This window comes from Pongo abelii, chromosome 1 (genome assembly GCF_028885655.2).
Source record: "Pongo abelii isolate AG06213 chromosome 1, NHGRI_mPonAbe1-v2.0_pri, whole genome shotgun sequence".
In the NCBI taxonomy this organism is placed as follows: Eukaryota; Metazoa; Chordata; class Mammalia; order Primates; family Hominidae; genus Pongo; species Pongo abelii.
The window spans coordinates 85692637-85717892 of record NC_071985.2 but is presented as its reverse complement, the minus strand read 5'-3'; the positions used below and the strand labels follow the sequence as shown (position 1 = coordinate 85717892).

At 41.3% G+C, this 25256-nt stretch overlaps 1 long non-coding RNA gene across 1 annotated transcript in view; it reads left to right on the top strand.

The window, feature by feature from the left end:
• Nucleotides 1-25256, top strand: part of LOC134761964 (uncharacterized) — a 66422-nt gene that overhangs the window by 24214 nt on the left and 16952 nt on the right. Inside the window, exon 2 of the long non-coding RNA XR_010141278.1 lies at nucleotides 12955-13017. This is a non-coding gene — a long non-coding RNA (uncharacterized LOC134761964). The remainder of the gene's footprint in view (nucleotides 1-12954; nucleotides 13018-25256) is intronic.

Here is a 25256-nt window from a genome sequence, read left to right as displayed (position 1 = left end):
TCGAGCAGAAGAAAGGATATTAAAGATTGAAGACCAACTTAATGAAATAAAGCACAAGACAAGATTAGAGAAAAAAGAATAAAAAGGAATGAACAAAGTCTCCAAGAAATATGGGACTATGTGAAAAGACCAAACCTACGTTTGATTGGTGTACCTGAAAGTGATGGGGAGAATGGAACCAAGTTGGAAAACACTCTTCAGGATATTATCCAGGAGAACTTCCCCAACCTAGCAAGACAGGCCAACATTCAAATTCAGGAAGTACAGAGAACACCACAAAGACACTTCTCGAGAAGAGCAACCCCAAGACACATACTCATCAGATTCACCAAGGTTGAAATGAAGGAAAAAATGTTAAGGGAAGCCAGAGAGAAAAGTTGGGTTACCCACAAAGGGAAGCCCATCAGACTAAGAGCAGATCTTTCTGCAGAAACCCTATAAGCCAGAGGAGAGTAATGGGGGCCAATATTCAACATTCTTAAAGAGAAGAATTTTCAACACAGAATTTCATATCCAGCCAAACTAAGCTGCATAAGTGAAGGAGAAATAAAATCCTTTACAGACAAGCAAATGCTGAGAGATTTTGTCATCACCAGGCCTGCCTTACAAGAGCTCCTGAAGGAAGCACCAAATATGGAAAGGAGAAACCAGTACCAACCACTGCAAAAACATACCAAATTGTAAAGATCATCGACACTATGAAGAAACTGCATCAACTAACGGGCAAAATAACCAGCTAGCATCGTAATAACAGGATCAAATTCACACATAACAATATTAACCTTCAGTGTAAAAGAGCTAAATGCCCCAATTAAAAGACATAGACTGGCAAATTGGATAAAGAGTCAAGACCCATCAGTGTGCTGCATTCAGGAGACCCATCTCACATGCAAAGACACACATAGGCTCAGAATAAAGGGATGGAGGAATATTTACCAAGCAAATGGAAAGCAAAAAAAAAGCAGGTGTTGCAAGCCTAGTCCCTGATAAAACAGACTTTAAACCAACAAAGATCAAAAAAGGCAAGGACATTATGTAACGGTAAAGGGATCAATGCAACAAAAAGAGCTAACTCTCCTAAATATATATGCATCCAATACAGGAGCACCCAGATTCATAACGCAAGTTCTTAGAGACCTACGAAGAGACTTAGACTCCCACACAAAAATAGTGGGAGGCTTTAACACTCCACTGTCAGACAGATTAAGACAGAAAATTAACAAGGATATTTATAACTTGAACTCAGCTCTGGACCAAACGGACCTAATAGACATCTATAGAGCTCTCTACCCCAAATCAGCAGAATATACATTCTTCTCAGCACCACATCACACTTCTTCTAAAATTGATCACATAACTGGAAGTGAAAAACTCCTTAGCAAATGGAAAAGAACGGAACTCATAACAGTCTCTCAGACCACAGTGCAATCAAATTAGAACTCAGGATTAAGAAACTCACTCAAAACTGCACAACTACATGGAAATCTGCTCCTGAATGACTACTGGGTAAATAATGAAATTAAGGCAGAAATAAATAAGTTCTTTGAAACCAATGAGAACAAAGACACAATGTACCAGAATCTCTGGGACACAGCTAACGCACTGTTTAGAGGGAAATTTATAGCACTAAATGCCCACAGGAATAGAAAACCAAACACCACATGTTCTCACTCATAAGTGGGGGTTGAACCATGAGAGCACATGGACACTGGGAGGGGGACACCTCATACTAGGGCCTGTTGGGGTGTCGGGGGCTAGGGTAGGGATAGCATTAGGAGAAATACCTAATGTAGATGACGGGTTGATGGGTGCAGCAAACCACCATGGCACATGTATACCCATGTAACAAACCTGCACATTCTGCACATGTATCCCAGAACTTAAAGTATAATTTTAAAAAAAATGAAAGAAGGAAAAAAATAGAACAAGTGTAGAGAGCATTTACCATGAAAGGAGTTTGCAGGCCAGAAAGTTGTTCTGGGTGAATCAGTGAGTGAGTGGTGAGTAAATGTGAAGGCCTAGGACATTACTGTACACTACTGTAGATTTTATAAACATTGTACACTTAGGCTACAATAAATATATTTTTCAAACACTTTGCTTAATAATAAATTTACCTTAGTTTACCGTACTTTTTTTACTTTATAAGCTTTTTAACTTTTTTTGACTTTTTGACTCTTGTAATAATACTTAGCTTAAAACACAAACACATTGCACAGGTGTACAAAAATGTTTTTTTCTTTATATTCTTATTCTATAATATTAAGTTGTTGGGATTTTTTGTTTTTTTTACTTTGTAAACTTTTTTGTTAAAAATGAAGACACAAACACACATATTACCCTAGGTCTAAACAGGGCTGGTATCATCATATGGGGATATCTTCTCCCACTGAAAAGTCTTCAGTGACAGTAACACACACGGAGCTGTCCTGTCCTATGACAACTTCTGGAATACCTCCTGAAGGACCTGCCTGAGGCTGTTTTAAAGTTAACTTTAAAATATACATAACTAGAGGGCATACACTCTGAAATAACAATTAAAAGTATGACATAGTAAATACATAAACCAGTGACATTATTGTTTATTATCATTATCAAGTATTATGAACTAGGCTGGACCTGGTGTCTCATGCCTGTAATTCCAGCACTTTGGGAAGCCAAGGCCAGAGGATCACTTGAGCTTAGGAGTTCAAGACCACACTGCACAACATGGAGAAGCCCCATCTCTAGAAAAAAAATGTGAAAAAAAAAAAAAAAAACAGGCATGGTGGCACACACTTGTACTTCCAGCTACTCAGGAGGTTGAGATGGAAGGATCACCTGAGCCCAGGAGGCTGAGGTTGCAGTGAGCCATGATTGCACCACTGCACTCCAGCCTGGGTGACAGAGTGAGACCCCATCTCAAAAAAAGAAAAATAATGTATTATGAACCATTGTAAAGTCATATAGTATAATTTCATATAGTATAATTGTATGTACTATTCTTTTATAGGACTGACAGCACAGTAGGTTTGTGTACACCAGCATCACCACAAACATGTGAGTAATGCATTGTGCCATGATGTTTCAATGGCTATGGTGTCATTAGGCTACAGGAATTATTCAGCTCCATTATAATCTTACAGGATTACTGTCCTAAATGCAGTTTGTCGTTTACCGCAATATCATTATACAGCACATGACTATATTGTCTATAGCAACTGGGCTTTATGTATAATTTGAGGGATGCCAAGCAATCCTCCATCACCCACAAAATATTAGCTTGTGATTGATGGCTTATCTGAAATTCAGATCTCAGTCAGCCCTCTGAGTAAGGATATTGACCTGTATTAAAATGCATAAATTTCTGGATTGGCTACACACCATGCACTTATTAGTTATTGATGCCATGATGTGAATTAGCTGATAAACATCATTTCCTATGTATTATTATCACAAGTTAGAAGGTGAAGATAATAATACTTAGTCTTATCTATTTTGAAGGGTTATTCTGAGGAACTTGTGAAATAATGCATGTGAAAACAATTTAATAAAAAGTGCTAGCTAGTTTCAGTTCACTTATGTGGCACCCCTTATATGCCAAGGACATGAGAAAGAATTGTTACTGAGTCAAAGAGATACTCTTCAGGTTCTTTTTTAGGAAATTAATCTAAGAAAAATTGAGACTAAAATATTAAAATATAGAATAAGAAATATCCCACGTAGATAGCTTTGCCATTGGATATGCCCCAGTGTTTTATAATTATCAAATTCAATTTTATTTCCATCTGACGCACTGGACTATTTCCTCCTTCAGGGCAAGTATTTTGTCGTATTTATCTTTCCAATATATAACAAATTGTTTGACACACAATAGGTGCTCAATAAGTTTTCACTGAACAAATAAATGAACAAATGGCCAAATGGAATGTTTTGCTATTATAGAGATATAGCCATTGTCTTTATACCCCTTCCAATTCTCGGACACCAGAACTGTGTGAACTTCTACCCTAGACTCTCTAATGCTCCCCTTATTTCCAGACTGGTTGTGCAACCCTCCCCCATACCTTGCTTGGGCATCTCTCTCAGCCAGGAACCACTCTTGTTACTCCTTTTTGGCAGAGCAGCCCTTTGGGCAGCATTCCTGTGCTTCTTCCTGGTGTCAGAGCTCAGACACTAGTGAAATCACTTATCCGCTGCTTCATTAGCTATGGCTGCTACCTGGGATTCCGCACAGTGCATCGTCCAACAGTATTGATCTCCTGTTTCAGGACCAAGCAGAACGATTTCACTTTCAACTGACTAATTGTGTAGGGAAAGGGCTTTAAAACAAGAAAGGAAACATCCATTAAATTCTCTAAGACAAAACCTAGGTCATCCTGCTAAGTACTACAACCATACAGATGTGCTATTAAAACAGATGTTCATGCAGACAAGCCTAAACTGCTAACAAGATGGCCATCTCCCTGAGGATGTCTTGTTTTGTAAATGACTTCCTAGGTTTTTGTTTTTGCGGGGAGTGGGGAGAGAGGAGCCTGAGCCCATATTGGGAAACATTTCCATTCATTTTCCCCACTACACTTTGGCTGTTGTCACAGGCTGGAGTACATGGACATAGCTGGTGTCCTAAACAGGGAAGAGATTTAAGGACCATCCAGTTGCTCTATTATAAACTCATACAACTTTAAGAGAAAAGATTATCTAGGCTGAAGCTTTTTACACTGTATTCCTTCAAGTTTCAGAGTTCTGGGAAGCTGTTTAAAGGGCTTTGGGGGAGTAAGGGTTGTTTTGAACTGAATGTGTCCCCACCCACCTCACCTCCACAAATTTCTCATGTTGAAAACTAGTTGCCAATACGATGGTTTTAGAGTGGGGCCTTTTGGAAGTGATTAGGTCATGAGGGCATAGCCCTCATGAATGGGATTAGTGCCCTTACAAGACGAGGCCAGAGAGCTATTCCGCCATGTGAGAACACAATGAGAAGTGGGCGGTCTGCATCTGGAAGGGGGCCCTCAGCAGAACCCAATCATGCTGTCACCCTAATCCCAGACTTCCTGTCTCCAGAACTGTGAAATTACTGTTGTTGATAAGGCACACAGTTTATGGTGTTTTGTTATAGCATCTGAATGGACTGAGACACAGGGGGAGCAGGGGAGCAGAGTTGGAAAGCTTGTGGCCTTCTATCCACCTCTCACCCACCCCCTGCCACCATGATTTACCTCTTATATATGAATTATATAAGACTATATTTAAAAAAGAAAAAAAAAGATTTTCACACTTAAAAGTATGTTGGCTGCGCACAATGTCTCATGCCTGTAATCCCAGCACTTTGGGAGGCCAGTGAGGGCTGATTGCTTGAGCTCATGAGTTTGAGACCAGACTGGGCAACATGGTGAAACCCTGTCTCTACCAAAAATACAAAATTTAGCCGGGTGTGGTGGTGCACACCTGTAGTCCCAGCTACTAGGGAGGCTGAGGTGGAAGGATCATTTGAGCCTCCATGTCCCATGCTAGCATGAGCAACAGAGTGAGACCTTGTCTCAAAAAAACAAACAAAAAAAAAAAAGCATTTTATATTATAAATCTAGGCGGCACACATAGTGGTTATAATTGTTGGCTCTACTGCCAGACAGGTTTAAATCCCAGCCTTATTGCTTATTGGCTGTGACTGTGCCAAACCCTCTCACTGTTCCATGGATCAGGGCCTCTCTGACCTATGCAAGGACAATGCTCCTGCCATCATTTCCTCTCTCTCTCCTGTAGCTTCTGTTTCTTCTTCCTAACTGAATCACCTCATCAACAGCTAAACATCTAGAAAGAAAGAAAGAAAAAGAAAGAAAGAAAGAAAGAAAGAAAGAAAGAAAGAAAGAAAGAAAGAAAGAAAGAAAGAAAGAAAGAAAGGAAGAAAGAAAGAAAGAAAGAAAGAAAAAGAAAGAAAGAAAAAAAGAAAGAAAGAAAGATTGATTGATTCTCCTTTAATCATATACCTACCTCCTTCTACTAAATTTCCTCTCTTCTGGCTCCAGCTCCATGTCAATTACCTCTGAGACCTTCCCTGTGTGCCCTAAAAGAGAATCTTCTGTCCCCTTTACAACAAAACTCTTCAAAAGAGTTGTCCATCATTCCGTCTCCACTTCTTCATCCCCCATCACCTCTTGAATCCACTCTATAGAAACTGTTCTTGTGAAGGTTACTGTAATAGGGTTTTCCAGCAAAATGAATTCATGGTGGGCCATCTTTTGATCCATGTTTCAGCCAACCAACCAAACAAAGTGTTAGAGCCCCTTCTACCTCCCTAAGCTGTGACATTAAACGTAGAATCTCTGCTTAATTGGCCATCTTAAGATGTCTGGCCTGATCCAGCTTTATGTTCCTTCCCTTATCCCACACCTTTAAGATTCATTCCCCACGTGTCATAAATTTCTGCTGGCATAAGTTAGAAACTCAAGGTCTTTGGGAGTGTAGCATACTTCCTTATGCAACCCACTTTGTAGCTCACCTTTAGGGGCCTAATAGGATTCAAGTCTAGTTATAGGTCCAGAACCAAAAAAAAAAGCGGGGGGAGGTGGTGGGAGCGAGTCCTGAGAAGCATCATGGCGTCTTGTTGGCAGCTGCCTCAGGGAAGGCCATTATTGTTTTCTCAGGTGATACAGGATTATTCCCCTCAGACAGTGGTGAAAAGACCAATACCTCTGAGGGGGCCACTTCCATTGTGGGTAGGGAGGCCACTTTCCTCACAAAAATGACTTATTTGATTTTCTTTTATTTAATTTTATTTTTTTTGAGACAGGATCTCACCCTGTCACCCAGGCTGAAATGTAGTGGTGCCATCTCAGCTCACTGCAGCTTCAGCTTCCCAAGCTCAGGTGATTCTCCCACCTCAGTCTCCCGAGTAGTGGGGACTGCAAGCCACATACCACCATGCCTGGCTAATTTTTGTATTTCTTATAGAAATGGTGTTTTGCCATGTTGCCCAGGCTGGTCTCAAACTTCTGGGCTCAAGCAATTGGCCCGCCCTGGCCTCCCAAAGTGCTAAGATTACAGATGTGAGCCACCAGCCCAGCTTCATCTGAATTTAAGAGGTGAATATCCCCAGCTTTATTAGGGTCTTCCCAGTATCCTCATCCCATTTATAGGATCTTTCCCAACCAATGCTGTCACTTTACCAGTAGACACCATTCAAGGCTGAGAATTCACCTGTCGTCGTAACTCAACCAATCACATGATGAGGACTTGTGTTTCATTTTCAGCAATTTCAGCCCTGTGGCTACAGGACAGAAGATTCTCCTTTAGGGCACACAGGGAAGGTCTCAGAGGTTATTTACATGGAGCTGGATCCAGAAATTTGAATCCCTGAGTACATTCTTTGCATTCATCACTTTATCCAGCTACATTAGGAGCAACCAACCAATATCACTATACTCCTTAGTTTTCTATGAATGATTGGAAATATCATATCCAAGGTCACTAAGTTCCTTGCCTTTTATAAGTGATTAAGAGTATCCAATGCAGATTGTGTACAAACAATTCACACCATCAACTATCAATGTCTCTGTACTATTGGAAATAGATCCTTAAAATTCTTAAGTCTAATCATATTGGAGAGCCAATTCCAGAAACCTCAAAACCAATCGAGGAAACTCATCCTTAAAATTCTGTTCCCCTAAAACCACTCCTGATACCAAAATCTCTATTAGGCAGGGTTCTCCAGAGAAACCAATAGGATATGGAGAGAGAGAGAGAGAGAGAAATAGATGAAAGGTGATTTATTAGGGGAATTGGCTCTTGCAATTAAAAAGGCTGAGATGTCCCATGATAGGTCATCTGCAAGCCAGAGAACAGGTGAGCTGGTATCATGGCTCAATCCATATCCAGAGGTCTCAGAACCAGGGGAGCCAATGGTGTGACTCTCAGACTGAGACTGAAGGCCTGAGAACCTGGAGGGCCACTGGTGCATGTCCCACAGTCCAAAGACCAAAGAACCTGGAGTTCTGATATGCAAGGGGTGGAGAAGAAGTGTGTCCCAGTTCCAGAAAAGAATTTGCCTTTCCTGTGTCTTTTTGTTCTATCTGGGCCTTCAGCCAATTATACAGTGTCCACCCACACTGGGTGAGAGCGGGTCTTCCTTACTTAGTTCACTGTTTCAAGTGTCAGTCTCTTCTAGAAACAACCTCACAGACACATCCAGAAATAATGTTGTACCAGCTGTCTGGGTAGCCCTTAAGCCAGTCAAGTTGACACATAAAATTAACCCTCACAGATCTCCATTGGCCTCCATGTTTCAAATCCATTGGTCAATTCCCAGCCTCACTTTATTTTACCTATCAGTAGCAATGGACATAGGTCAGCATATCATGTTTTATGAAAAAAATTTTTCACTTAGTTTCTACCACCCCATATTTTCCACTTTGCTTCTTACATCACAGACTACTTTTTCAGTCTCTTTTCCTACCTCCTCCTCCTCTTCCTGAGTCCTAATGGTCAATAGGCTTCAGGCCTTTAGCCTCACTCCTCAGGCCTCTTCTCTTCTTGCTGCAATCATGCCAAAGTAGTCTCACCTAGTACCATAGGCCTAAATCATCTATGTGTTTATACTTCCCATATTCATATCTAGAGCTCCAAATGCTCCTCTGCTCAATAGACTTATTTATCTGCTTGCCCAGTTGACATCTCTACTTGAATATATAAATGACCTTCTGCAACTTAATAGGTCCCAAACTAAACTCTTGGCTTCCCTCCTCCTCCAAACATGATCCTTCCAACACTTTCCCCATCAGTAGATGGCTGAGTACTCAAACCAAAACCCTTAAAGTCATTCTTAATGTCCTCTTCCCCCCAGCACACATCCACTACATTTAATCCATTGGTAAATCTGATTGACTTGAACTTCAAACTATATTCCAGATGTAGCTACTTCTCACCATCTCCATTGTTAGCATCTGATGCAAACTGCTATATTCCTTCCAGATATTAGTGCAACATCTGCCAAACTGGTCTCTCTTCCACATCTACCCACTCTGTCTCACATTGCTCCCCTAATTAAACCCTCTAATGGGTTCTAAATGACAAGAAAAACATTCAAAATACTTATTGTAAACTACAGAGTCCTCCGTGGCCAAAGCTTCAAATGCACCTCCTTCCTCTCACCTTCCCCTCTGCAGTCTTCTGTGAGGCCCCAGAATGTGCTCTGCTGCCACACAGCCCATTAGCTTACCCCCAAAAAAGGCTGACCCTCACTCAGTATAGCAACTCACCATCAGAATGAGCCAAACAAAGGAATAAATATGTCCCCTCTGGGCCCTGACATAATGGGGAAGCTTAATCCTCAGCTTGGTAAATGCCACAGCCACAGCCATGACCAGCTGAATCTTCAAGGCAGATCAAATGACTTTCAGGGATGGTTCTGAACAAGCCCCAGCTGGAGGACCAAGCGGTTTTGTGAAAGACGGACTTTTCTGTACAACAATTATGAAAATTCTCTTCCTCACAATAATTCTTTGCATTTGACCACTGTCCATAGCTGAGGCTTGGAGAGAGAATGTCCCATGGTGAGGAAAAGGAATTGCTAAAGTAAGTGGCTTAGGATTTCTGGCCTTCACAAGTTATCATCTTCAAGCTTACAGTCTGTCTCTTCCCCTGTGATCTGGGGTCTTTGTGACCTCAAGATAACTGACTTCTAGATTAGCCTCAAGACTTCGCCACTCTGACTTCTCTGTCAGAGCCACCTAAGGTTTTACTGACATGCCTCAGCCCTGCCCCGTCCAGGCTCAGCCCCAGAGGTGTTGAGAGTTAGCCATTTATAATACCTAATAAATTAAAAAAAAAAAAAAAGAAAAACTGGCTACTTTGAAATCATGAAGATATAGGTACCTTTGGTGGTGATATTTGCCAATTTCATGGTAAATACATTAGTGTATTTCTTGCCAGTTCACAGTACATGAGTAAAGGTGATGTCTGAGATTAAGAGGCAGTTGTTTGCTATCAGAACAAAGCAAGTTAACTACTACACAAATAAAAATAAAATGGTCCTGATACTACATAACAAGTACTGAAGCTGGGAAGCCAAATTCAAGCTCAGTCTCAAATTCAGTTTCCTTACAAATCTTACTCAAATTTGTGCTCATCCACCTTTTGCGCATATACGAATTCTTACCTGTACATTGCCACTGAAAATCTTTCAGAGAAGACCTCAAGTTTGGCCAATCAATCCAAGTTAATGGCTTCGATATTGAAACCCTGGAATCCAGCTAGCAGTCATTAAATCAGAAAACAGTAACAAAGAAATAAATAAAATAGTCAGAGAAACTTGTAACTATTGCAGTATAAATTAAAAAAAAAAAAACAAAAAAAAACGAATCTTCACTTCCATGAATCTCAAAGTGGCATTTTTGAGGATGAAATCATTGAACTTCGCAAGCCTTACCTTGACTTGAACATGAATCATCCCAACACATCTCTAAGCAGCTGTCAGTTACTCTTATTTCCACCATGCAGAGAAAGAAATTGAGGTATCTCAGAGAGGTAGGGTGCCTAACTCACAGCCACACGGCAAATTGTGAGCAAAATTAGAATCAGAATCCCAGCCAACTAATCTGTGATTGTGGAATCAATCTGCCAAATGATGCAAGATGTAATTAAATAAACGCCTATGCACATGGCACTGTGCATTTAGTAGGCACTCAATAAATTTCATGGAATGAGTGAATGAAAACAAAATGCAAAACAAATATGTTACACTATGACCTTAACCAAGTGTGCTATACTAAGGTCCTAAAGAAAGAAGATTAGAACTGGCATACACAGGAAAAACCTAGAGGGATACGATCTATATCTAACGTCAGTTCTGCCTCCTTTCCTGAGAACAAGATACGTTTGCCCATCAATCCAAGCAGATTCATCCTTTTTCCAGTTACTGAGCGAACTTACACAAGTGAGCTTTTTTTTTACGCCATGTTAAGGGTTGGCTACTTCTCTCTCCTGAAACTTCAGGGAAGTAGGAGAGTCCAGAGACCACCAAGAAAAGAGCACTTTTGAATTCAGATACTGTAAACATGCTGTGTCTTTTCCTTCTTCATAGTTGCTTTGGTGTTTTGCTGTTTCAGTGGCTGCCTGAAACTGTATGGCTGTTATTACCAGTTATGCCAAAAAAAATCATAAGTTCCTTGAGAAGCTGACAGATAATAATATATCCTGTGTGGATCTTTCCTGGGTGGGGGGGCCTCTTTGGTGCTAACATGTCACATGCCCATAAATACTCTTTGGCTACACGTTTAATTTTTTTTTTTTTTTTTTTTGAGATAGGGCCTGCCTCTGTTGCCCAGGCCAAAGTGCAGTGGCATGATCTCAGCTCACTGCAACCTCTTCCTCCCAAGCTCAAGCCATCCTCCCACCTCAGCCTCCCTAGAAGCTGGGACCACAGCCACCACACCTGGCTAATTTTTGTAATTTTTATACGGACGTGGTCTCACTTTATTTCCCAGGCTGGTCTTGAACTCTTGAGCTCAAGCAATCCACTCACCTCAGCCTCCCAAAGTGCTGCGATAGCAGGTGTAAGTGACTGTGCCCAGCCTAAACTATTAAATGTGATGGCTATCCAATGATATACTTTGACATTCTTTCTGTTGTTGTTTTGATTTTTTAATAACGGAATATTTTATTGTATTATTTTTATTTATTTATTTATTATCATTATTACTGAGACAGGGTCTCACTCTGTCACCCAGTCTAGAGTGTAGTGGTGTGATCACAGCTCACTCATGATCATGGCAGCCTCAACCGTCCTGGGCTCAGGTGATCCTCCTGCCTCAGCCTCTCAAGTTGCCCGTAGGCACAGACCACCATGCCCAGCTAACTTTAAAAAAAAAATTGTAGAGACAGGGTCTTTCTGTGTTGCCCAGGCTGGTCTCAAACTCCTGGACTCAAGTGGCTGTTCTACCTCAGCCTCCTAAAGTGCGGGGATTACAGGTATGAACCACCACACTCAGCCAAATGGCATTTTTTTTTTTTTTTTTTTTTTTTTTGAGACAAAGCCCCGCACTGTCGCCCAGGCTGGAGTGCAGTGGTGGGATCATGGCTCACTGCAACCTCTGCTTCCCAGGTTCAAGCAATTCTCCTACCTCAGCCTCCCAAGTAGCTGAGATTACAGGTGCCCACAACCACACCTGGCTAATTTTTTGTACCAAAGGGCATTTTTTAAGCAAACATTTTGGAAACTCCTTTTGGACATTTATCTGGTAATATGTAGAGGATCTATGTTTTTCGGTCCTCTTTTCACCAAAAAAGTGGTCCCTTGCAACTTCTTCCTCGTAATGTGGAACCATGATAATTTCCTCAACCAGACTTGACGTAGTTGACCAAAAATAATCCCCACTGAAGAACAAATTACCTTGCATTGTGAGTAGGTTATCATCATGACCTAAAACAAAAGAAGGTATTAAGCCCTCTGGAAAACTAAAGAAAACTCAATGGACCACGGGGAGAAAAGCATTCTGCCGGTTCTTCCCTGACCAGAAACCTTTGAGATCCGCTTGCTAATCATCTGTGTTACAGTGAACATTCTCTAACAAACCTTATTAGGCTGAAGCGAGAGCTACCTAACAACAACAACAACAACAAAAACACTTAATTTAGCTGTTAGCCAGAAGACTTTGTTTTGTTTGGTGCTTTATTGGAAGATTTATGGGAGCTTTTTATATCTGGTTTTATAGTTTCATAATCAAACTAATTGCTGTTAATTGATTTAGGATGTATTGGGGTGAACATAAAGCAAGCATCAGGAAGAATTAAATACAGTGTGGGCAGTTTGAGAATGGGAGTGAAGCTGGGAGACTTTTTGCAAAATAACAGTGGCATTTTCAATGGTTATTCAGCATTTTGTGCTTTTCTCAAATCTTGCTCAGTGAAGACTAATTTAGTGGGGATTTACTGGCTCTTAAAGGAAAGCCATAATAATTTCAGAAATGGATTGCCTTCCAGGACTCTACCTGCTGACTTAGTGCATCCAGCCTGTGCTCCAGGAGAATGGGCAGCAGAGTGAAGGTAGGGATCCCTTGGAAGGACACAGTGAGCCCAGCCGCAGATGGCTGATGTCCATGGAGAGAGCAGCCTATTTTTAATCAGGCATCTCGGAGTTGAGGAGTCTATGATTCGGATTCTATTTGTGGAAATAGACTGCATCAGAATAAAAGGATGTATGAGGCTTTGCTACCCTGATCCTGTCCCACCCCTGACACTCAAGGGGCTAGCTAGAATATTCAGTCCACAGCTCCACAATCCCCCGAGCCACTTCAGTGATTACCTTCCGTAATCATGCTCACTCCAAGCCTCAGCTATGGACAAGTGATCAAATGCACAAAGTGTTTGTGAAAAGTATATGCGATCATGTATGTGGGAATGCTTTGTGAAACCATAAAGTAGAATAAAATGAAAGACATGATGCCGAGGAAGATAATTTTTATAACTGCTATATAGAAAAGTCAGTCTTTCACGAAACCTCTTGGCCCTCCAGCTGGGACTTGTTCAGAACCATTCCTGCAAGTCATTTGATCTGCCTTGAAGATTGAGCTGGTCACGGTTGTGGCTGTGGCATTTACCAAGCTGAGGATTAAGCTTCCCCATTATGTCAGGGCCCAGAGGGGACATATTTATTCCTTTGTTTGGCTCATCCTGATGGTGAATTGCCTACACTGAGTGAGGGTCAGCCTTCTTTATAGGTGAGCTAATGGGCTCTGTGGCAGCAGAGCACGTTCTGGGGTCTCACAGAGGCGCTGAAGAATCAAAGCTGTGCCTGCTCCCAGGAGGAGAAATGGTTGGGACCCTGACCTACTGGGAAAGCTTCCAGCAAAGCTAAGAGCATCAGGTCCCTGCCCTTCCCTTGCTGATTCAATCGCAGTTGCATTCTCTTGGCAGATCCAACAACTATGCCTTGTGAAAAACAGCTGCCCAGTCCCACTCATGACAGAGACTCTATCACTAAGAGCTACAAAGTCAGACTGCAGTAGAAGCACCTAAGAAAACATTTTAGTCTCATGTTGTCCAAATATGCATATAGATACAGTATAGAAGTTAATACGTCAGCTTTTTTCTTTGTGGGTGATGGTGAACAAGTTGCTGGTTCTTGTTTTTCTATTTGCAGATTGAGGAAACTGCCTATAAAATCCTTGAGGAGAAGCCTGCTGTAAATACAAAGCATTTTTATTATTGCATCACTGCAGACAGTGTTATCACTTCTTTTCTTCAACATGTGTAACCTCCCACAAAGAATAAGGCTATTTGCTAGATTAGATGCCACTTTTGGTGACAGGTCAGGGAAAGAAGCTGGGTTTGATGCGGACTGACAGGTTCGTAAATTTGGTTTCTAATTTTATGTATTTATTTCTTTTAAAGAAAAGAGGGAGAGAGGGAATACTCAGAGCCATGAAATCATTAAAACCAATTCCCTTTCTCTCCCCAGCCCTCCCTTTCTCTGAGTGTGTGTGTGAAACAATCTTTGCAGCTACAGAGCCATCCGATGGTATTGATCCAGATGTGGAAATCGGTATTGACTGCTGCTGCAGCTCTGTGCACTTCCCCGGCTTTTAAAGACACAGCATATAGGTGATTTCACTTTGCACATGACAAAGCTCTGGAGACATTTGCTGAAACAAACTAAATAATACAAATTAAAAATCGGGTTTTATATCTTACTCCCTCACTTAAACGAAATGAGAAGACAAAGAGCTTCCAAACAGATGACATTAAAAAGGAAAGTGTGATGCACCTTTCCAAGAAGAAAGTACAATTTGTTTGCACTTTAATTTCATCCTGACCACTGGTAAATGTCTAAGTACAGCCTCGATGTTGTTAAAATCCTTAGAGGATCTGAAAGCTTAATGGCAAGTGTGGTCTGTGAGTCAGAGATGTTGTAGTTCTCTATTGCTGCTCTAAAAAATTATCACAAACTTAGTGATGTAAAACAACACAAATTTACTGTCTTACAGCTCTGTAGGCTGGAAGTCCAATATGATTCTCACTGGATGAAAATTAAGGTGTTGGCAGTCTTTGTTCTTTCTGGAGGTTTTACGGGAAAATCTGTTTTCTGCTCAGTTCAGATTGGTGACAGAATTCAGCTCTTTGTGGTTGGAGGACTGAGGTCCGAGCTTCAGGAGGCTATGACACTCTTTGGCTTGTACCTCTTTTTCCGTCTTCAACGCCAGCTTGTGGCATCTCTCTGGCCAACTCTTGTTTTCCTCTCTCATTTTTAAGGACTCTTGTGATTATGCTGGATTGACCAGAATAACACAGGATAATGTCCCCTATCAAGGTTCTTCACTTTAATCGGGTTTAATAATTCCCTGTTGCCATGCAAGGTAACATATTCACAGGTCCTGGGCATTGGAATATGGGCATGCTTGGGAAAAAGGAGTTGGCATTATTCTGCCTACGGCAAATGTCATGGTTCTGTGCTACTTTCAACTCTGTTTCAGGACAGGCTAGCAGAGATTTTTTTTTTTCTTAAAAACTAACATTTGATTTTTAATAATAGAGAGCAGTGTTGTTCATGCATTGTTTGTGAGCACTTCCGCAATGGATGTACATTCACACAATGGATAGAACCGTCGGCCACCTTTTTTTTTTTTTGAGACAGAGTCTTGCTCTGTCACCCAGGCTGAAGTGCAGTGGTGTGATCTCAGCTCACTGCAACCTCCACTTCCCAGGTTCAAGCAATTCTCGTGCCTCAGCCTCCCCAGTAGCTGAGATTACAGGCTCCCCCCACCACGCCTGGCTAATTTTTGTATTTTCAGTCCAGACGGGGTTTCACAATGTTGGCCAGGCTGGTCTCGAACTCCTCACTTCAGGTAATCCACCAGCCTCAGCCTCCCAAAGTGCTGGAATTACAGGCGTGAGTGACCGCACCCAGCCGATCGGCCACTTTTAATACCATGCTCTGGTCAGGCATGGTGGTCATGCCTATAATTCCAGCACTTTGGGAGGCTGAAGCAGGAGGATCATGTGAGACCAGGAATTTGACACCAGCTTGGGCAACATAGTGAGACCTTTCTCTACAAAAAATAGAAAAAAAATTAGCCAAGCATGGTGGCATGCACCTATAGTCCTATCTACTCAGGGGGCTGAGGCAGAAGGGTTGGTTAAGCACAAGAGTTCAAGGTTACAGTGAGCTCTGATCTCACCACTGCACTCCAGCTTGGGTGACAAAGCGAGATCCTGTCTCTGGAAAAAAAAAAAAAAAAAGTTCATCTATCAAACCTTAGCCTCCCCATCCCCAAATGCTAATCTGTTGAAAAACAATTTTTTTGCTACGTTAGTCTTAGAATACCACGATGAACACAACATAGTCTGGTCCTCCAGAGGCTCACAGTTAGGAGAAACATGGGTCAGGTAATTACAATGCAAGAAAAACCCATCCTGCTATTGCAGATGATATAAAAGAGCCAGACACCTCAGCAACAAGCAGTGCTGGGGTGTATAACTGCCTTCCCAGCACCTCCTTGAGAGGGAGATACTTTCAGTTCTGTTTTACAGATTGCTAAATTAAGATTACAAACTAGGTCATCTGCTGCCCAACCTCATGGTGGCAGATGGGAGCATGGTGCTAGGTGTCAAGAGCTCCAATTCTAGTCCTGTTCACACCTTCAGAATGGCTTCCCACAGGACAGCATGTACCCTGGGCAGAGATTTTTCACTTGCCCGTATTTATTTAGACATTTCTGAAATCATCCTTTCTGTGTTCTTCAGGGGACTGTGATGCTGTAGCCTCTGTCTACTATAATCCCAGCCCAGGGCAAGTCTGTCTCACTGTTGCTTATGCCTACAGACAAACTCATCATCTGTTTTTAGCCCATCACAGGGTACAGGCCCCTTGGCTGAGAGTCCACTGTCAGCCTGAATGGCTAATTGAGACCTCCCGTGTGCTGAGCTGGTGCAGATGGCCATGAATGCAACACTGTTAGACACGGAGGGAAGGCAAGGCATCATGAATATTTAATCAGATATAAGTAAATATTAATGAAACAATTGTCTCTTTAAATGGTTAAATTACTTTCCATGCTCCAGTCCATTTTTATTTCACCATGGCACACACACATACACACACAAATTATACATTTTCCATCTACGCTAGTAATTTCCAATTTGGTCTTTTTAATGTGGAAATCCCCATTATGCTAAATCTAAGCCTTCCTGAATTCATTCCTGAAGTTGAAAAAAGCATGATTCTGCCCTGAAATGTATACTTCACAACTTACTGGATTCCAATGACACGCGTGAGTCTTGTCTACTCTGATTTCATGGCACAAAGCCGTGCATGCCATCGGGAGGCAGGAAACCTTAACTCGAGCTCATGTGTGGTAATTGCTTTATTCTGCATGAACTCGCTCTAATTCCCCCCAAAACAACAGAGAAGCTTAATCTTGCAATATTAATGACCACATTGTTTACTCCTCTGGTACTACCTGGTAAGTTGTCTGGGATGTCTTTGGATATCTCTTCCTTTAATTGTATTTCTCTGCGTTAGTTTTCAACAAGACAATCAATGAGTTTTCTACTCTTATTTTTCAATATCTTCTCCTTGAGCTAGTCTTTCTTCCCTCAACATTTTTGAAAGTTTATTCAGACTAAATTGTGTCTCCTTAGCATTGTTTTGACCATTGTTCATCTTTTTTTTCACACTGTAGAATTGTCTTCCTTCTTTAATGTTCTTTCTCTTGCCTGAATCCTACTCTTTCATTTTTTAATTGACTTTTTAATTCCTGAATTTCAGATTATCCTTTTTATGCTTCTTTGTTTAGTCTCTTATGTCAAACGGAACCATCTCTCTTAACATTGCTGAAACAGGACAGGCATGGTGGCTTATGCCTGTAACCCTAGCAATTTTGGGAGGCTGAGGCAGGAAAATTGCTTTAAGCCAGGAGTTTGACACCAGCCTGGGCAACACAGTGAAACCCTATCTCTACAAAAAAAAATTAAAAAATAAAAATTAACTGAGAGTGGTAGTGCACACCTGTAGTTCTAGCTACTTGGGAGGCTGAGGTGGGAAGATATCCTGTGTCCAAGAGTTGGAGGCTGCAGTGAGCTGTGATTACACCACCGTACTCTAGCCTGGGTGACAAAGGGAGATCTTGTCTCTAAAAGAAACAAACAACAACAAAATAAACATTACGGAAATGTCCCAGAATTTCTTATCCTACTTCTAAACTCTAACCTTTCTCTTTCCTCTCAGTCATTGGTTATCACAGCAGTGTCTTTTGTCACCTTTTAAATGTGCCTAAAACTAATTTCCTAATTTTCGTTTCATAATCAAGTGACTTAATGGTCTTGCAACCTTTTTTCTATCCACTCTCTCCAGCTATTGTGCTACTGAACACACCTTGTCCTCCAGCAAGGATAGAATAATTGGATCACAGACATGAAAGAGTTCTTTTCCTCAGGCAAATCCAATCTATTTTAAAGCCAATATTTAATAAATCTTTGAACCTTCTCTGCAAATAAAGAGCCTTCTCTGGCCAGGCACGGTGGCTCACACCTGTAATCCCAGCGCTTTGGGAGGCCGAGGTGGGCAAATCACCTGAGGTCAGGAGTTTGAGACCAGCCTGGCCAACATGGTGAAATGTCATCTCTGCTAAAAATACAAAAAATTAGCCGGGCGTCATGGCACACGCCTGTAATCCCAGCTACTCGGGAGGCTGAGGCAGGAGAATCGCTTGAATCTAGGAGGCAGAGGCTGCAGTGAGCCAAGATCACGCCATTGCACTCCAGCCTGGGTGACAGAGTTGAGACTGTCAAAAAAAAAAAAAAAAAAAGGGCCTTCTCTGAATTTCATAATCACATTTTATAAGTCATTCAAATTTTCTATCAATCTTACCACCAAAGTGATATATATACTGTTCATAGGGATATCTATATCTCTAAATAAAACATGCATATCCTGGCCATGTGTGGTGGCTCACCCCTGTAATCCCAACACTTTGGGAGGCCGAGGTGAGCGGGTCATCTTAGGTCAGGAGTTCAAGACCAACCTGGCCAACATGGTGAAACCCCATCTCTACTGAAATATAAAACTTAGTTGTGTGTGGTGGCGCATGCCTGTAATCCCAGTTACTGAGGAGGCTGAGGCAGGAGAATCGCTTGAACCCACGAGGCAGAAGCTGCAGCGAGCTGAGATCACGCCACTGCACTCCAGCCCGGGTGACAGAGCGAGACTCCATCTCCAAAAACTAAAATTAAGAAAATAAAACATGCATATCCCTACATATATTGCTACCTAATGTATATTACAAATATATATACACACAAATATATATTATACATTTATATATTGCATACAATATATAAATATTTATATGCAAATATATATTGTAATATATATTATACATATAAAATATATAATAAAGCAGTTACTCAAATTTGGGTCCCTGTCAACATTCTATGAAGGAAAAGCTGCTGCAGCCATTTGTATATTTAAAAACAGCATTCTAAGAGGGAAGAAGTGGAGGAAACTCTCCTAATTTGTTTTCTTATTTTGCATGAAAAGCAGACTCCCTTGCTACAATCTTCCTAATTTAGTTCCTAATCTATCGCCCTCACCTCTCCCTGTTCCCCTAGTGCTCATCACTTCCTATAACCATGTCCAAACTGAGGCAATAACAACAGCAACAAAAAAGGAAACCCAACTAGCTTGCTAACTAGCTGCTAGTGCATCAATAGTTGTTTGACATGGGACAAGTCACTTGAAATTTTCCTCATCTATAAAAACCTAGACCTAAACAGTAGATTCGGGATGTTTTCAACTTCAAAGTTAAGAAATTTCCCTCAAACAAACTTGTACACAGAAACCTCCAGTACAAAATAGACACAGTAGAAGTTCTTTGGTGAAGAACAGAGAACCCCATGTTCCTGACAGCCTGGGCTGCCTCACCAACATCTCACAGGCTGTCCCTGCCAGGGAACTCCTGGGTTCCTCTGAGAGTGTTCCACAGAAACTACCGGACCAGACAAAAATGGATGCCAGTTTTAATATTCTGCATTTCTATAAAAACAGTGAAGCTTAGAAATAATAACACAAACATTTAAAGACATACTTCACTTTTTGGAATAGAATTCCCGGCAAGTTATTTCTAAACAGGTCCACATTTCAGAGTTGTTTCATCTGTAGTTCTGACTGGTTCTGAGTCATTCAGCATCAGCACCTAATATTCTTGTTTTCTACTGCTGTGTTTCTCCCTCTCTTGTCCTTCCTTTCCATAAACTTCATTGCTCAGTGCTCACTCTGTGCTGTACACTGTGCTAGATGCTTTTATATCACGTAAGTTTCTCTCAAGTACTATAGTTCATTTGATCTTAAAGAGGAAATTATACTTGATTTTAGATGCAAGAGGAAAACTGCTTAATTAAATGAACACTGTGTCCCATCTTTTAATAAAATAAAATAATCTAATCTTTGCAGAAGAATAATAAGAATAATTATTTCCCGAAGCATATGCTTGTTCAGTGTGGATGAAAAGAACATCATGGTCACGCTTTGTAATAGAGTTTCAATGTCCTTTGCCTTAGGAGTGAATTTAAGGAATAGCTAAAGTATCATTCTCACCATCTCTGCCTTCTCTTATATAATAGGATAAAAATCACTGTCTTGAGTTATTTAACAAATTATCCATGTATTAAGGAACTACCAGACTCTGAATGAGGTGAGGTGATGCAAAGGCTAATAATACATAGTCAAGACACAAATATCTAATTGTTGTGAAGCATCATGAATATAATAATAGTGATATGGACAAACCTACTAGGGACACACAATAGTGATATGGACAAACCTACTAGGGACACACAAAGGAGGCTGCAATTTTTTTTGTCTTAGAGAAAGAAAGACCCAGCAACAATTCACAGAGGACATAACATTGGAGTCTACAAAGATGGGTGATACTTCACCAGCATGGTCTTGGCAAGGGGAACAGTGGCTCAAAGGCACAGAGCTAGAAAGAACAAGGCTCATGGTCAAAGCACAGGGTATGTGGCATGTAGCCACAGACAATGAGGAAAAAATGTTATGGGTGAATTGTAAGGTATCTTACTGTATTCTAGCCTACAGACAATAAGGAAGATTTTTAACCAAGGAAAAGGCATAATCAGATCTGTTTTTTAGAAAGATCACTCTGTCTGGGCCGGGCGGGGTGACTCACGCCTGTAATCCCAGAACTTTGGAAAGCCGAGGCAGGTGGATCACAAGGTCAGGAGTTCGAGACCAGCATGACCAACATGGTGAAACCCTTCTCTACTAAAAAAAAAAAAGAAAGATTACTCTGTCTGCATTATGAAGAATGGCTGAACTTGAGGGTGGAAAAGGTGGAATTGGAGTAGGGGTTAATTCAAGAGTCTTAATATGAGATATTTCAGAAATGAAACACATGGATTCTAGTGACATATTAAAGCTATGAAGAGCATGGTGTGGTGGCTCATGCCTGTAATCCCATCACTTTGGGAAGCCAAGTTGGGCAGATGACTTGAGCCCAGGAGTTTGAGACCAGCCTAGCCAACGTGATGAAACCCCATCTCTACAAAAAAAAAAAAAATACACACACACACACACATTAACCAGGTATGGCGGTGCTCGCCTGTAGTCCCACCTACTCAGGAAGCTGAGATGGGAGAGGGTTGCCTGAGTCTGGGAGGTGGAGGTTCCACTGAGCCAAGATCAAGCCACTGCACTCTAGCATGGGTGACAGACTGAGACCCTGCCTCAAAAAAAAAAAAAAAAAAAACTGCCTATAGTACTATAGTATGTTTAAACTGAGACGTGCAGAAGACCCTGTTCATACCTTATTGGATATGTTTTAACACAAGCAAGCAATACCCAAAGAAGTGAGTCATGGGAAGGAGCCATTCCCTGGTACTAGCAGCAGGGCTGGTCTTCGTACAGACCACATGAGACCCTCTCCCACCTCAGCCTCCTGAGTAGCTGGGACCACAGGTGAGCACCGCCATACCTGGCTAATTTTTGTATATAGATATGTATATATATATATATATATATTTTTTTTTTTTTTTTTTTTTTTTTTTTTTTTCTGTAGAGATGGGGTTTCTTCATGTTGGCCAGGCTGGTCTCAAACTCCTGGGCTCAAGTCATCTGCCCACCTTGGCTTCCCAAAGTGCTGGGATTACAGGCATGAGCCACCACACCCAGCTCTTCATAGCTTTAATATGTCACTAGAATCAATATGTTTTATTTCTGAAATTCCCATGTGGTCAGAGTTTGGCAAACTGAACCAAGATGCATGAAAGAAACATTAAGACACCTTAAAATTCCTCCTCATTAGAGCAGAATTAACCTGGGAATCTGCAGTTGGGAAGTCAGTTAGTATTTGTTGGGGCTCAGATACTTGAGATAGGAGTTAGGCAGGACTTGTTTCTCAAGACACAGGACACAAACACCCCACTGCTTGAATAGGAAGTGGTAAAAAGGCCAGCCAAAACCAGCCAGAATCAAGATGGTGAAGAAAGCACCTCTGGTTGTCTTCACTGCTCATTATATGCTCATTATCATGCATCAGCATGCTAAAAAACACTCTGACCAGTGCCATGACAGTTTACAAATGCCATGGCAACATCCGGAAGTTACCCTATATGGTCTAGTTCCAGGAATTCTCTGCCCCTTTCCCAGAAAACTATGACTAATCTACCCCCGTAGCTTATGATCAAAAATAACCATAAAAATAGCCAACCAGCAGCCCTCAGAGGTACCCTGCCTATGAGTAGCCAACATTTTATTCGTTTACTTTTTAATAAACTTGATTTCACTTTACTCTGTTGGCTCAATCGTTTTCCCTGTGTGAAGCCAAGAACCCATGCAGCCTCCTGGGCTGAGCCCCAATTTTGAGGTTCACCCTGTGACAAACTTACACCCCAAAATATGGCACTTTGAAGCCTCAAGGTGTCTCTAACCTTCCCCCTGCCTCCAAAGCACAGTATGACAGCTGAAGTTCCTTTACACCCCTAAGATCCAGACCCACCAAAAGGAACAGTAGTTTTTTTCTTCTCCTCTCTGTAAGACCAAGAACATAACCACACTTGAACAGACCCTTTCACAAGATTAATCTACAAGTTACAAGTTAATCTCTGTTCCCTGATCCATTCATTCTTCCTAGTAATCCCCTTAACAGAATCACTCTTCTCCCCTGCCCGCCATAACCTCTTTTTCCAAGATTCTATATAAGCTTCTGAACCCACTGCAGGGTAGGCAATCTCTCTGTGTTTCTCCCGTGAGCATATTAATCAAATGTGTACACGTTTTCTCCAATTAATCCGCATTTTGTGAGTTGATTTTTCAAAGAAAGTTCAGAGGATGAAGGGGAGGTTTCCCTTGGACCCTACACATTAATGGAGGAGGGAGGTGAAGGGGCAGGGCCAAGACAGGGACTGGCAGGTGGAATGAGAAATCATATCTTTTTTCTTTATTCGTTTGTTTTTGTTTTTTTGAGACGGAGTCTTGCTCTGTCGCCAGGCTGGAGTGCAGTGGCGCGATCTCAGCTCACTGCAACCTCCTGGGTTCAAGAGATTCTCCTGCCTTAGCCTCCCAAGTAGCTGGGACTACAGGTATGTGCCACCACACCCAGCTAATTTTTGTATTTTTAGTAGAGACGGGCTTTCACCATGTCGGCCAGGATGGTCTCGATCTTTTGACCTCGTGATCTGCCCGGCTCAGCCTCCCAAAGTGCTGGGATTACAAGCATGAGCCACCGCACCTGGCCTTTTTTTTTTTTTTATCTCGGCTCACTGCAACCTCCTTCTCCTGGGTTCAAGTGAGTCTCGTGCCTCAGCCTTGCGAGTAGCTGGGATTACAGGCACACACCACCACACCTGGCTAATTTTTGTATTTTTAGTAGAGATGGCGTTTCACCATGTTGGCCAGGCTGGTCTCAAACTCCTGATCTCAGGTAATCCACCTGCCTTGGCCTCCCAAAGTGCTGGGATTACAGGCGTGAGCCACCGCGCCTGGCCAAGAGCTTTTATAGAGATCAACACCAGTGGGAGCCACACACACACACACACACACACATACATATTTTCCTGGAGATTTCTGGGTAGGGTTGAAAGTTCTAACTCTCTAGTCCTTTAATCACTTGATCTTTCTGGTAACTGGCCCCATCCTGAGGCTATCTAGGAACCCTATTCTAAGTCACTTCATTATCATAAACTGTTATCAAAGAAGCTCACTATGTTATCAAAGAAGCTCATTATGTATAATAAAAGACACTCCTATCACACAGATAATCTCTAGAGTTGGCTCTGTTTACCTGAACCAGAGACAAAGACTAAATATATTTCATATTATGCCACACAACAGAATGCAATTGTCTATAAACAACAAATCATGCAAGTAAGGACCTGGACACAAATGTTTCAAGCCACATTTCTAAATGGCTCACTGGTTCAAAATATGGTTGATATAATTATGCAAGTAAATAGAATGATAGAAAAATATATTTTATCCTAAAATGCATCATAACATTAGACAACAGCACAATAAACAGTCAATGTAGGGCCGGGCGTGGTAGCTCACGCCTGTAATCCCATCACTTTGGGAGACTGAGGCAGGCAGATCATTTGAGGTCAGGAGTTCAGAGCAAGAAACCATCTCAAAAAAAAAAAAGTCACTGTAGTCCTCATTTTTCAGAACAAGGTCTAATTAAGGCTCACCAAAGACACATGGGCATATTATGTATTACTATTCTCCCCTTTTGTAGAAAAGGAAGAAGATGTATAGAAATTATATGACATCTTAAAGACGATAACAGTCTCCAGCTGTCTTACCTAATATTCTAATACCTAAAAGAATAGATGCCTAGAACTACTTTCTTTGCTCCTGCCTCTTTTTTTTATCCCTCTCTCACTTCTACTGAATAGAGAAAGCAGTAACTTGAGTTTTCTAATAGTCAAGTCATCTGCTAAAATGATGTTACAGTTCAAAGAGTTACCAAGTTAATTGGATTTTGATTCCACTTAAAATACTCTTAGGCAACCAATCTCCTGGTCAAAGAGGAAACAAGTAAGCGGGCTCCAAGACTATGACTCAGGTAGTTAAGTGACATCATAACAAAGAATCAGCATATTATACAAATAAGACATACCAATAGTTATTCCTGAGTTTATTGGTTATGGGCTTATTGACCTTATGAAGAAATACAACAAAATCATTCATTTGTGAGATGCATCCAAAAGACACTAGATGAATAAATAAGAAGACTATAGTTGTGTCTATGTGCTGAAAAAAATACCAGATACCA